Source organism: Artibeus jamaicensis, unplaced genomic scaffold, assembly GCF_021234435.1.
Source record: "Artibeus jamaicensis isolate MK-2021 breed Jamaican fruit bat unplaced genomic scaffold, CSHL_Jam_final contig_3182, whole genome shotgun sequence".
In the NCBI taxonomy this organism is placed as follows: Eukaryota; Metazoa; Chordata; class Mammalia; order Chiroptera; family Phyllostomidae; genus Artibeus; species Artibeus jamaicensis.
Genome location: NW_026521742.1, coordinates 3,283,451 through 3,298,367, shown reverse-complemented (window position 1 = coordinate 3,298,367; position 14,917 = coordinate 3,283,451). Strand labels below are relative to the sequence as shown.

General features: G+C 41.3%; 1 non-coding gene across 1 annotated transcript; it reads left to right on the top strand.

Moving 5' to 3' along the window:
* Nucleotides 1–701: 701 nt before the first annotated feature.
* LOC119042045 (small nucleolar RNA SNORA73 family) lies at nt 702–905 on the top strand. Its single transcript, XR_005081152.2, has one exon. It is a non-coding gene; the product is annotated as a small nucleolar RNA SNORA73 family (small nucleolar RNA).
* The last annotated feature ends 14,012 nt before the right edge of the window (nt 906–14,917 follow it).

Below are 14,917 nucleotides of genomic sequence, written 5' to 3'. Positions count from 1 at the left end.
GATAATTTCTATCCGAAGTGTAATCTTTCCACACACATACACATAGCAGATGCACAGACACAACCCTGTGAGACGGAGGGGAGAGACCAAGGGCAGAGATGCAGGTTGAAAGGCCATGCTGGGAATAGAAAAAAGAATAATGAAACAATGGAGAAAGAAACCAGTAATGCTCAAAAGCAAATTGTTTCCCTGCCCAAACAACAGAATTTCAACAAACAGCTCTCCATTTTTCAAGGGGGGAAATGTAATGGCCCTAAAAATAGATCAAGATTATCCAAACTCTGACTAACAGGAATCTCTAGAGGAATAGGAAAGGTAAGTAACCTTGAAATTATAATTAAGGAAATAATTGGGAAAACATTTCCCAGACCTATAAAGAGACCTCGGAGGATAAATGATTGGAATTCTCAGGATTCTGGCCAGAAATGTCCCTAAAAGGAAAGGCCCAAAGCATGTAATTACAAACAGGGTAAAGAGAAGGACACAGAAAGAAAACAGGATGCCAAGAATAAAGAATAATTAGTTGAAAAGAGAGTTAAGGGAATAAGAAAGCAGTGCAGAGGGAAGGAACCAGGGTTTGGAGTGAACAGACTTTAGTCGGTGTCTGGCTCTGCCACTTTGCAGCCCTGTGGCTTATTTATTACTTTACCTCATCTATAAAATGGGGCAATCATATCTGCTCTCTATGGTAGTTATGGGGACCAATGTGGGTACCCCGGGAGGTCACCCTCCTCAGGCTCTGTCCAGGTGGCATAAGGGAGCACAGGGCTCTGCCCTGTGATGTACAGTCCCTTTCCACAATGCTAGAGAGAAAGCCGGACCTTGAGTCTGTGCCTGCATATTCCTACAGCTTCTCAGAGCCCTTTGGACAACGACTGAGGAGACAGACCATGCAGGAAACATATCTCTCTCTCTCTCTCTGTATATATATATAGACACCGACTATATATATATATATATATATATATATATATATATATATAGTAGTTATGGGAATTGGGTGAGATAAACTACATTGGTGGTTTTCAAACACACTCAGCAACTCCATGAGGGGCTGAAGCTCTGAAAGGAACTCAGGACCGGGTGCTTCTCTGCCTAGCTCTCACCCTTCCACTTAGTCAAGTCACTCCAGTTATATCGGTTTTGCATACTGGTGTTCTTCATAACAATTTGTTTGCAGAGAATGTTCTATAGCAGAGAAACAGTTTGAAACTATTAACCAGAACGAAAGTATTTTAGAAGCTAGATCATGCAAACCTAATGTATTAGGACCTATTTATCCATACATTCATCAAATATAGACTGTGGCTAGGGCTGTTCTAAGCACTAAAGACATAGCAATGAGCAAAATAATGAGGAAGACAGACAGTAAATGTGTAAACTAATAAATATATAACATGTCAATTGCTCCAAAGAAAAACAAAATGAGGTGAAAGGATTGGGTGATTGGGGGTATTTTAACAGGGTGGTTAGTAAAGACTTTGCTGATGGATGTTTGTCGAGGTCTAAAGGGTGGGACTGAGCCATGCAGGCATCTGGTGGCAGAACTATCAAAGCACAGAGAACAGGGAGGTAAACTAGATATGGAGAAGGAGCCATGGGCAAGACCACACAGGGCCTTGCCAGCCTTGAAGAGGACTATGTATTTCTTTCTGAGGGAGATGGGGAGCTCTTGGGGGAATGGGTGGAACAGAGGAGGAACATTATTCGATTTGCATTTTAGATGAATCATTCAAGCTGCTGGAAGGAGAATAGACTGCAGTGACTCAATAGTGGAAATAAGAAAGCACTTAAGATGTGACGGGAGAGACAAAAGTAGATGCATTGGTGGTGAGCAGTGTAGGGATTCAAGATGTGTTTCAAAATTAAAGAGGCAGGACTTGTTGATGAATTGAGTATGACATAAGAAGAAGCACAAATGGAGAAGGGGTCCAGGGCCTGTTATCATCACTTATCAAAGACTACTTTAGAAGTAAAAATTTTGGGGGGACTTCCACCAAGATGGAGGCATAGGTGGAAGCACTGTGCCTTCTTACACAACCAAGTTTAAAAACAACAAACTTTTAGCAACAAAAACGCAGCCAAACCACAGAAAATTGAACTACACGGAAGTCTGACAACAACGAGCCCTTCAGCCAAACTGGTAAGAGGGGCAGAGCCAGCAGTAGAGCGGGCCGGGCAGGAAAGATCCACCAGACCGACCGGGCACACAACCCAGGCCTGCCTGCAGCCGGCAGCCATAGGCAGATCCCAGGTGTGGAGAAGTGGGCAGACCCACTGAGGGCGCAAGGTGGTGGATCCACTGAGGGCTGACCACAGTCACACATTTGAGCGCAGATAAACTGGTGAAGCAGCGAATCAGTGAGACAGACCGTGCAGGCCCCAGTGGCGGAAAGTGGCAGAAGGGACCACCATTGTCCCTCTCTGACCCTGCCCCCACATACAGCATCACAAACCAGCGACCTGGGTGGCCCCGCCCTGGTGAACACCTCCTCCTACGTAACAGGCACGAACAGATCAAAACATGGCTCAGGAACAACTCAGAGCCCCAGAGCCAATAAATCTAAGCGATGAAGAAATAGCCAAACTTTTGGATGCACAGTTCAAAACACTGGTGATCAGGATGCTCACAGAACTGGTTGATTATAGTCACAAATTAGAGGAACATATGAAGGCTAAACTAATTGAAATGAAGGGAAATGCACAGGAAACCAATAGTAATGGAAAGGAAACTGGGACTCAAATCAAAGGAGTAGACCAGAAAGAGGGAAAAAATGACCAAACAGAAAAGGATGAAGAAACAAGAATTCAAAAAAATGAGGAGAGGCTTAGGAACCTCCAGGACATCTTTAAACGTTCCAACATACAAATTATAGGGGTACCAGAAGCAGAGGAGGAGCAGCCACCAGTGGAAAACTTATTTGAACAAATAATTAAGAAGAATTCCCCCAATCTGGCAAAGGAAATAGACTTCCAGGAAATCCAGGAAGTTCAGAGAGTCCCAAAGAAGTTGGACCCAAGAAGGAACACACCAAGCACATCATAATTACATTACCCAAGATTAAAATGAAGGAGAGAATTCTAGAAGCAGCAAGAGATAAGGGGACAGTCACCTACAAAGGACTTCCCATCAGACTGTCAGCAGATTTCTCAAAAGACACCTTACAGGCAAGAAGGGTCTGGAAAGAAGTATTCCAAGTCATGAAATCCAAAGACTTACATCCAAGATTGCTCTATCCAGCAAAACTTTCATTTAGAATGGAAGGACAGATAAAGTGCTTCTCAGATAAGATCAAATTCAAGGAGTTCATCATCACCAAGCCCTTATTATATGAAATGTTAAAGGGACTTACCTAAGAAAAAGAAGATAAAAAAGATGAACAGTGAAAGGACAGCAAACTTACAGTTATTAACAACCACACCTAAAACAAAAGCAAACTAAGAGGACAGCTAGATCAGGAGCAGAACCATAGAAATGAAGATCACATGGAGGGTTAGCAACAGGGGAGTGGGAGAAGGAGAAGGGGGAAGAAGGTATAGAAAATAAGTAGCATAGACGGTAGGTAGAAAATAGATAGGGGGAGGGCAAGAATAGTAGGGGAAATATAGAATCTAAAGAATTTGAGACACGTGGTCATACAACTAAAGGGGGGAATGGTGGGGGAGGGGTGTGCAGGGTGGAGGGGGATGAAGGGGGGAAATAGAACTGTAATGGCATAATCAATAACATATATTTTTTTAAAAAAAGAAATTTTTTTTTCACCTATTGTACCTGATCAACATAAAAGGATGAAAGTTACGTAAAGTAAGTAATTTAAATATTGTACCATGTCATTTTACCATGAGAACTTGAAGGGATAAGAGGTAAAAAAGAAAAAAGTCTGGGATGGGAGAAATAGACAAAAAACTGTACTTGAAAAATAGCTAAATAAAATTATTTTAAAAAATAATAAAATAAAAAATAAGAAAAAAGTAAGGTATAGCTTCCAAGATACAAAAGTATACCAAAGTTCAGGGATTAGAAAAAGGAAAGTAAGTCCAGAACATCTCTCAGCCAGTCTAAAATTAGAATTCAAAAAAGAGTTGTTGGTTTAAATATATCACGATTAGAGAAAAAAACCACAGAATTTTATTTAGTTAAGTAGGTTTAATTATGAAACAACATTAGTCTGGTAGAAAAAGTTTCCCTCTTATTGCATTTAAATAGAAATAGAAAAATGCGAAGTATTTAACAAAAATAATATTTATGATAACAGAAAACAAAGAATATTAAATGGAAAAGAACACAGGTTGAGAGAGAAAAGGATAAATACAACGATTATAACATTAAGTAATAATCAGCTGTATTCAGCTTCTAGTTTTAAATATCATCTACTTAGCTGCCTGGAAATGTCCTTTCCAAACTTTTAATTAAAAATGCATTTTAATTAAAATGCCTTTCAAAACACAGAAAAAACTAAACTTCATGACTCAATGAAAAACCAGGACCAATAGTCAATGTATTTCTAGATAGAAATGGGGAGATTTCATCCATAAAGCAATGGAACTAGAAGGAATAACACAACTGACTGCTCACTGGGGCTGAAAGCAAACCCGTATCATTCCTCCTTTTCCCATGTTTGCTCTGCAGTTCAAGACATGTATCATCAGAAGCCAGGGCTGCATCCCCTCTCCTGCAAGAATGCTGATTTTTGAGGCCATCAGAGTACAGTTCCTCTTCCTCCAAACTCCACCTCTCCTGGCCCAAATCAGGAGCACTTTTCAACATTCAGCTAGAACCCACTGCTCCCAGAAAATAACGGGTTTCAGCAGGTGGACTGGGCTGGTGGGAGTTCAAGAATACAGTCCACACTAGGAGGTGAAGTCTTGGGGAAGGAGGTACACAGCAAGAGCTCTTGAAGAGCTATTGGAGCAGTATATTCTAGGAGCTGTAGGTAGGGTTCCACTTCTCAAACATGTTAGAACATTAGGTTGTGGGAGTAAAAAGTCCTATCTTAGCTAGCAGAAGCTACCGGGAGTAAACTTGCCATATATCATAGAGTGTTCTTGGGAGCTGCATTCAGTGAATCTCTGAGAAGAGGGTTTGACCCAGTGCATAAGTTAACCCAGTAGGCAATGCACATATCCAACCATCAGCAAGAACCATGGCAAAACAAATCTCTCTTCTGTCGAGGATAAGTAAAAAGACACCACCATCCAATAAATAAACAAACAAATAATAGAACACCTAGTGAAACAAAAAAGCAGAACAGATGGGAAAGAACACCACTGTTTGGACTAAAAGAAGAAGCAAATCACTGAAATAAAGAATGAAATTTCAGAAATTTATTCTCAATAGGCCACATCTGACCTCTATAACCCAGGAAAAGAAAGCCAAAAGAAGAAAACAGACTAAAATAAAACCACAACTAAATAAAAAGGGAAATAAATGCAATAAGGAAAAGTTGCTGAGAAATAGAAAGTGTCATTGGGCAAGGAACATAGACTAACACAGTGCCTCCACGCTACCAGTCTAGGTTCCAAAAGTTACCAGAGGCCTTGCCAAAACATCAGAGGGCCATTGACTCACATCATAAATGTTAGAATGTGCTGCCCTTCATCCAAAAAAAATCCTTTATCATTAAGTTATATATTCTGATATTTTTCTCTGATACTCTAATAATCTAATTATGATCTATCATATTAAAAGTCATTAATAATCAACACCACATTTCTAATAAAGTAGATACAGTTGGGGAAATGGGAACATATACACCACAAAATAAAGTCAATTAGATCATATGGAATGTTAGAGATGGACTGTTTGTGTTCCCCCCAAAATCTAATCACCACCTTCGGGGGGTGGTTAGAGCATGAAGGCAAAGCCACCATGAATGGGATTAGTGTCCTTATAACAGACCTCCATTATGGGAGGTTAGAGTAAGAAGGCAGCTGTGTAAGAACCAGAAAGTAGCCTTTCATCAGACATCAAATTTGCCTCAATTTTGGACTTCCTAGCAACCAAACCAGTGAGACATGAACTCCTCTTGTTCACAAACCATCTAATTTCTGATGTTTGGGGTATGGTATTATTCATCAGCCTGAAATGTTTTAGGACATGGAGGTTACTCCATGACTCTGGCCTTATTAGAGCTATGCCCTAAAGAGTTAAGTTAATGAGACTTTTGGTCAAGATGGAAGCATAGGTAAATATGCTTCACCTCCTCATACAACTACAGAAAAAATTACAACCAGACCTCAAAACAATACCAAGAAACACCAGAAAATTGAGACATATGGAAACCCAACTACCAAGGCTTTAAAGAAGCCACATTCAACCAGATGGGTAGGAGAGGCAGACACTCAGAGAGGGGTGGAGAGGCATGGAGACCCAGTGTGGTACAAAGAGGCAGCGGAATGGGCAGTCCCACATTCGTGTGTGGTGGATAAAAATAAGAGAGATACCTCTGGGAGTGGAGGATCCCAGGCCCAGGCCAGACCACACAGCCCACGTTCCAGTGCCAGGATAAAAAAAATCACCCGAACTTCTGGCTGTAAAAACTAGTGGGGGTTGGTGTGGTGGAAAGAACTGCTGGATTTTCAGGAGACTCCATTTAAAGGGTCTACACAGACTTAGAACTTACACAGACCCACCCTCTCTGGGATTCAGCACCAGGACAATACCTGGAAGGGCATCAGTCACATAAGTAAGGGGAATAAGTGAAAGTAACTGGAAATGGAGTGAGTGCTGGATAAACTTCCAGAGGCCAGGCAGCCGCTTGGCCCCTCTCTGAGCCCTTCTCCCACATGTAGCCACGAAGCAATGAAGCAAAGTGCCCTACCCTGGCAAATACATCATTGTCTCTGCCCCACACAATTTACAGATGCCTTTCCTACAATGGGCCACCCTACTAAGACAGGGAGTCAAAGCAACTCTACCTAATACACAGAAACAAACACAGGGAGGCTTCAAATTAAGGAGACAATGAGATATGGCCCAAATGAAAGAATAGAACAAATCCTCAGAAAAAGAACTAAATGAAATGGAGATGACCAATCTAACAGATGCAGAGTTCAAAACACTGGTTATTGGGATACTAAAAGAACTCACTGAATACAGCAATAGCATAAAAAAGACCCAGGCAGAAATGAAGATTACATTAATTGCAATAAAGAAAAATCTACAGGGAGCCAACAATGGAGGGAATGATGCCAAGATTCAAATCAATAATTTGGAACATAAAGAAATAAGTATCCAATCAGAATAGCAAGAAGAAAAATGAATTTAAAAAATGAGACTAGTATAAGGAGCCTCTGGGGCATCTCCAAACATACCAACATCTGAATCATAAGGATACCAGAAGGAAAAGAGGAAGAGCAAGAAAATTGAAAATTTATTTGAAAACATAAATAAAAACTTCCCTAATTTAGTGACAGAAATAGATATACAAGTCCAGGAAACACAGAGAGTCCCAAACAAGTCGGACCCAAAGAGAACCACACCAAGAGACATCATAATTAAAATGCCAAAGGTTAAATATAAAGAGAGAATCTTAAAAACAGCAAGAGAAAAGCAGAAAGTAGCCTACAAAGGAGTTCCCATAAGACTGTTAGCTGATTACTCAAAAGAAATTTTACAAGCAAGAAGGGACTGTCAAGAAGTATTCAAAGTCATGAAAGGCAAGGACCTACAACCAAGATTACTTTATCTAATAAAACTATCATTTAGAATTTAAGGACAGATACAATGCTTCCCAGACAAGGTAAAACTAAAGGAGTTCATCATCACCAACCCATTATTATGTGAAATGTTAAAGGAATTTATTAAAGAAAAAGAAGAAGATCAAAACTATGAACAGTAAAATGGCAACAAATTCACAACTATCAACAACTGAATCTAAAAAAATGAACTAAGCAAACAAACAGAAAGGAACAGACTCATAGGTATGGAGATCATTTAGAGGGTTATCAGCTGGGAGGGGGAATGGGAGAAATGGGGGAATAGGTGCATAATTGGCAAGCACAAAATAGACAGGGAGACATTAAGAATAGTATAGGAGATGGAGAAGCCAAAGAACTTACAAGGACAACCCATGGACATGAACTAAGGTGAGGGGATTGCTTGGAGGGAAGAGGGGTACTGAACAGAGGAGTGTAAAGGGAGAAAATTGGGACAACTATAATAGCATAATCAATAAAATATATTAAAAGAAAAAGAGTTAAGTTAATGACACTTCCCCAAATTCAGAGAAATGTTTAGGGCCATTTAAGACCATTAGGATCAACAACTGCTTTGATTTGAATACATGTGCATTTGTCTTCCTCGTGTTCAAAGTAACTCCCTCTGCTATCAATGCTTGCCCATCACATTGGTTAAAGGATGTAATAATGGTCCAAGACTTCACCCTGCTCAAGGTGTTTTCATATCCATTATGTCACTAGAGCTTCTCAGTAAGCTACCAGAGAAGAAGTAGATCAGGTGTCCATCTGTGTCCATGCTGAAGAGGTAAGTAGCAGAAGAAAAGAGAGCTCTGTGGCTCTCCAGGATGTGGAGGGATAGCAGGTTCATATCTCGTATCATAACATATTTCTGCACTTGCAGCCACTGTTAAATCCAAGGACACAATGTTGGACTCCAGCACCTAGTCATGGAAACCTGAGAGAACAGGCATAGCAAGAACTTCCTCACAAGGTCCTGCACGTAAGGAAATTCTAGAATGACAAGTGCCAAAACTCTTAAAAACAAATAAACAAAAATATAAAAGATATTAGTGACTTTGGGGAAGGAAGTCATGCAAGGGACATGGAGTGTGGTTCTGGGTTATTGGTATGCTCTATTTATTGGCCTGGGTGCTAGAAATGTACGTGTTCAAATTGTGACAGTTCATTGCACTGTGTACCCTTATGATCTGCGCACTTTTCTGTATTAAGGTCATAGGCCCGATAAAAATGTAAAAATTTTAAAGGCACAGATACCTTTCTAATTCCATGCTTGCCTTATTTCTTTTTGTTTCTAGGTATTTTGCATTTTTTCTCTCCTCTCCTAGGGTGAATCACCCTACTTGTTAAAATTGTACTATAGCAAATGTTGGTAAATGATGTGCCCTGTGGCGGTGATTAAGTCAAATCAAACACATTTGTCACTGAAGAGATGGCCTCCAGCTGTTTATCTGGGAAATATAATTGAATACTAATGGGATAAACACTATAAGTTGCCAGTTTTATTTTCACTAAAGGTATGGGCTAAAATATGAAAGGATAAATTTCTGTAAGTTTAAAATACAAATAAAATTTAAAAAATACACCATATATCTTCCAAAGAATTTAACACAGGTAATTTTATCATTTCTTCATTTTACTCCTAACAGACAAGAACAAACAGACAATATTCTTATTTACATAGCACAATTGGTACTTTATTTTAACCCCAAACTTACTGTTCTTTCTACTAACATAAGAATTTATCCATGCATTTCACATTGCATTCTACTCAATTTGCACTTCCCAGAAATGCTAATTATATCCCTGCCCTTGAGCCATAGTCACTATAAATAGCAGTTATCAAGATTTGGACACAAGTGAAAATGAGCTCTGAAAATTTGTGTTAAATGACTGAAATAGTAGATATGTGGTGTAAAAAGCTATGATACTGCAAATGGAAGTGAAAAGTCTGAATAAAATTGTCTCACTAAAAAAAAATCCCTGATGACATTCTATAATACTTAAAAATGTCCTAAGCACTCTTGAATCATGAACTCAAGTCCCACTCTGAGGGCACCTGCTGTCTCAGAGAGATGAAACACACTCCAAACACACCAGTAAACACATAAAGTCACCAAGTACAGCTCCTTTTTATCAAGCGTCTTTTGATTATTTGGTCTACCAAGTTGCAAAGGTATGAAATTCAGTTTCCACTGTTCCTTTTTTTTTTTTTTTTTTGGATGAAATCACTGACAAGGAACACTTAAGCAACACACCCAAGCTTCCAAAACTGGAACCCAGGTTGCCAAAATTATTTTATGACCCTCTGTGAAGATAGCTAAAAATTGTGCAGGTCAAGCATTAATGAATTATAGGGGATGCTGGCAGGATCAGTGACTGTCTGTTGGGCATAGAACTGACCAAGACCCAAGAACCAAAAAGACCAATGACAGGGTAGTTGGAGGGGAATGCAGTGGGGTGAGCAACAAGTAGTCCATGCAGGCATCAATAAGTGTCTAGGAAGTCTGGTAATGGGCATGTAGAAAGGCAGAACCTGGGATCAGGAAAGTCCATCAGCAGGCAATGGGGACCACTTCCAGAAGGGCTACAAGTGTCCTAGAAACAGCGGACCTTCCAGTATTCTAAGACCTTCCATGGTCAGAGATCAAACATTCAATTGCATGCATGCTCAATTTATCTTTCTCCACTTCTTTTTGCATATGACCTATCACCTCCCACTATGGAGAAAAATTTCCCACAAACAAGCCAGCACCAGGAAGCGAAAGAAGACAGTGAATGATTAAGGCTTTTCCCCCATCACTTCCTCTAGGTGACCACTTGTATTTGTCTTTCTGGTCAATATGAGTTTCTTTACCAATCAACAATTTTCAGAGAAACACCTTGAATTAGAATCAGAGAAACATACCATTAAAGACATTCTTTGCTCTATCAAATCAATTTTACCTTTCTCTTCAAATGCCTTCCCATTCAAAATCCTTTAAATATGCACACAAAGGTGGAAAAGTGGGTCGGCACTCATGCTAATGGCATTGCATTCATTTCTTCTCTAGAGCTGCATGCTGACAGAATGCTGTTACGCTTTTGTTCTCTTCTCCTCTCTGTTCTGTAGCATGCAGTTGTTACGCTCTCACTTGGCAGGCGCAGCAGATCCAAAGGGATTATACACTAGCATCTGGAAATGTTCCACTCTCATCACAGACCAAGATCTGCACCCTGCCTCTTCCCTCCTGTGCCAAGCAGGTAAAATAAGAACAGAGAAGATATGTGTGCACACCCAGAGCAGCCCCTTCAGAGGAAGCCAGCAAGCTAACAGTAATCACATATTTTCATGTTTTCAGAGCTGGTGACTTGTTCTGAAAGTGAAACCTGCAGGTGGCATGTAAGTGAGGAGAGGACTTGGAAAGACTTGGGTGACAGGCTTTTCACATTGTCAAGGGAAACATTCAAATTCTCAAACTCATGAATACTACGCTAGCATATCATTTCTCTAGAAAATGGGGCCAAACTCCTGACTGTTCATGAGGCAGGGAAGCAGAGACTGGGGGGAGGAGCCCTCCAACTCTGGGAGGCTGTTAGACTCACTTGCATCATTGCTCCCACTGTCAGTCTCCCACAGTGCAGGCGACCAGTTCCTGCCTCAGCACAGACTTCTCAGACTCAGATTCCACAGAGCCATGGAGCTGTGAGGCCACTGGAGAATAATCAAACCCCAGCAGTGAAAATATTACCTCCATAGTTTTCAGCCTTTGATGTGCATTGGAACCACATTTGGGTGCCTGGGCCCCACTGTAAAACTACCCAATCAGAATCTCTGAGGAAAGGGCCCAGACATGCCTTGTTGTTAAAAGCACTGTACGTGAGTTTACTGTGCCCCTCCCCCTGTCAGCAATATTTGCTCCTCAGCAAATGTTGGTTTGCAGATTCATTTGTTTTTATATCTCACTCTGCCATCTGTGATAATGAGTGACTTCTTTGTAGGAGAGGTTTTCACCACAGAAATAGTCCATGGGAGGTCATCTAATTATAAATTCAAAGAGAGAAAAATGCAAGGATACCTTGCATTTTTATCTCCATATGAAATCCATTAATGCTATTACCAGTCCTTTCCTATTTCCTCCCAATGCCAGTTGATTCATTAGCAACATGGGAAAGGCAATGACTTTACCAAATCTTGTGTCCAGGTCTCTGCTATTCGAATAAACAGAATTTTCCCTAACAAAAGGAGCCCAGATTGTAGGATCCCTGTAAACTATGCACATGTGGGTCCAGGCCAAATGTGAATCACGCCCTGGCCGTTTGGAGCGCTGGCTGTAGGCATGTAAAAGAGCTCAAGTCAGGGAGTTCAGAGACCAGGGAGTTCACACCATGGGGTCTGTTTCTGCCTGTGCCCCTTCATACCTCTGGGACTCCAGCAAGTCACCTCTTCTTGGAGCCTCAGGGTCTTCACCAGTGAAGCAGGGTTCTAACCAAAGTAGTTGGTTTTTCTTTAAGAGAAACTTACACAATTTCCTTTCCTTGTCCCTGCCTTCACCTTGCTCAGTCCTCAGATTGGGGACCTCAGCGAGGAGCATCAGAAGAGTTTGTAGCCGAGGCATTGCTTTGCACCCAGTTGCTGTTGTCCTTACTGTGTACCCCCAGTTTCTTGACCTTGTTTCCACCTCTCTGGGAGGCCCTGCCTGGCCCCACCCTCTGCCGTCTTCTATTCCTTCTGTCTTGGATTCCTTCCTGTCAACCCCAAGCCTGAGCAGGAAGAGGAACTGAGCCCTCTGGGCCACATCCTGACATTCAGCTTTGATTCCCATGTTCTAGGCTCCCCAACACTCCTTCCCTGAAGCCTTTTCTGAGACCTAGACTATCACCTGTTCACCCAACCAGTATCTATCTGGAATCTTACCTTTCATTTCTTTTCTGTTTTAGTCCAGACCCTGGACCTCTGTCATATTTCAGGCCCCCTCTTGGACTGAAGCCATAAACCTGAACCTCAACCTAGTTAATCAGTTGGCTTGTTTCCTGTTGATAGGAATTATTGATGCCAAGAGTCTATGGGACTGTCTGACTAGGTATGTCCCATCTCCTTCCCAGCTACTCCATCTCCCAGTGTTGCCTGGGCAACTAGAGATTTCCCTGCCCTTCTGTCTGTCCCTACAGTCCCTGCAGCAGGGTTGATTGCCCCAAAGTCCAGCTACTCCAAGAGATAAACTTGGTGCTAAGTCCCAACCCCTCTCACCTGGCTCATCACTTAAAATACAGGCAAATGAAGCCCCAACCCTCATCCTGAGCCTGGTCCTCAAATATGTTGTCTCCATCCCCTTTGGAAAATATATGTGCTTCCGTGACTTACAGTGATACCCATTCTGTTGCTACCCACACACACACCTAGAGCCTTGGACACTGTTGAACACTCCTGCCTCCATCAAATACTTTATTCCTTTGAAATATTAGTGGTTTTTCCCTTATAGAACAAGTTACCACACACATAGTGGTTTAAACAATACAAATTTATTATTTTTAAAATAAATAAATAAATAAATAAATGTTGATTATCTGGAGGTCAGAATCTCACTGGGCTAAAATTAAGGTGTTGGTCAGTTCCCTCTGAAGGCTCTAGAGCAAACCCTCACCTATTCCAGCTTCTAGAGGCTGTCCACATTTCTTGGTTTCTATCCCTCTTCCAACTTCAAAGCCAGTAATTGCATTAGTCATCTATCATCACATCTCTTGCTCTCACTTTCCTTCCTCCCTCCTTCCTTATAAAAATTCCTATGGTTACATTTGTCCCATGTAGAATGATCTCCCCATTTCCAAATGTTAACTTAATCACATCTGCAAAGTTCCTTTTGCCATGTAAGGTAACATATCCTCAAGTTCTTAGGTTAGGATGTGAACATCTCTGGGGACCATGATTTTCTCCCATTCTTTTGCCCTCTCTGACCACCCTGCTCCATTTTCCATCACTGGATCTTTATTCCACAGTAATTCCTTAAACATTGGTGCTCCTGATTTCACTATGGTCCTGTTTCTACTATGTACACTCCCTGGGCATGCTCAGCCATAGTCATGGTTTAGGTCACTCACTGATGAATTCTTAAATAGAGGTCTCCAGCCCAATCCTTTCTCATGAGATTCAGACCTTTACATCCAACTGTCAGACTCTAGTACTCTACCTGGGTAGATGTCAAGACCAGGGTTCCCAGTGAGGGGTGAGCCCCAGAACAATGTCAAGGAGTAGCCAGTATCAAAGCTTCAACAAGGAGACACCCGTGGGTTGTCTTGTCTCTCTTCAATGAAATGATTTCCGAGACAGGCTCTTTCTTACAGAAGCAATAAGCATAGTCAGAAGGAATAAACACAAATATTTTCAACTTATTAATCATGCTTTCTTGACATATAAAAAGTTATACTTTCCATATCTTTCTCTCCTAGCACCTTATCCATGAGAGGAAAACATGGCTTAAAAATAATATGAGGAAGAAAGTACATGGGATAACAATGTAAATGACTATCATTTACTAAGGAGTGGCCAGAAATTGTTTTAGGAGGAGTACATGATATATTTTACCTCGTTTAATCCCCACGACATGCCAGTGAGGTATTTTTAGTATCAAATGGAGAAAGTTTGGCTTAGGAGGTTAAGTAAGTCACCAAGTTCCTACAGTCAATAAGAGACAGAACCCGGTCTTGAACCAATGTCTGCCTGACTTGACTTCCCTTCAAGCAACACTGCCTCCCTCCCTCCCACCAATGTCCCTTCTAGCAACACTCCAGGTTGAGAGGAATGGGAAGGCTCACAGATAAAGGCAAGGATGTGAAAGCAACATCTTCTTCATAAAAGCAACACAACCTTTCTTGTGTGATTTTTCTTCCCATGGTCACTCCAGAACTGGGCAGGCCTAGACAGAAGCAGCTATGGCTCCTCAATAACTAGCACACATGCCACCATTTCCTAGGCTCTCGGGTCCGATCACCCAGACAGCAGCCAGAGTGACAGATTGCCTGGGAGGAACTGCCTGTCCAGTTCCCACAGGCCCCCTCACATCTGTGTGTAATATACACTGGTCAGAGGAAATTATTGATTCCAGAAGAAGCTGAGGCAAAGGAACAAACACAGCCCAGTATTAACTCCATGAGGGAGAAAGCCAAAAGGAGAGTACCACAGGTTCTCCTAGCGATTCTGTGGTCAATAGGCTGTTTATTGAGATGTACTACTCTCCTGCTG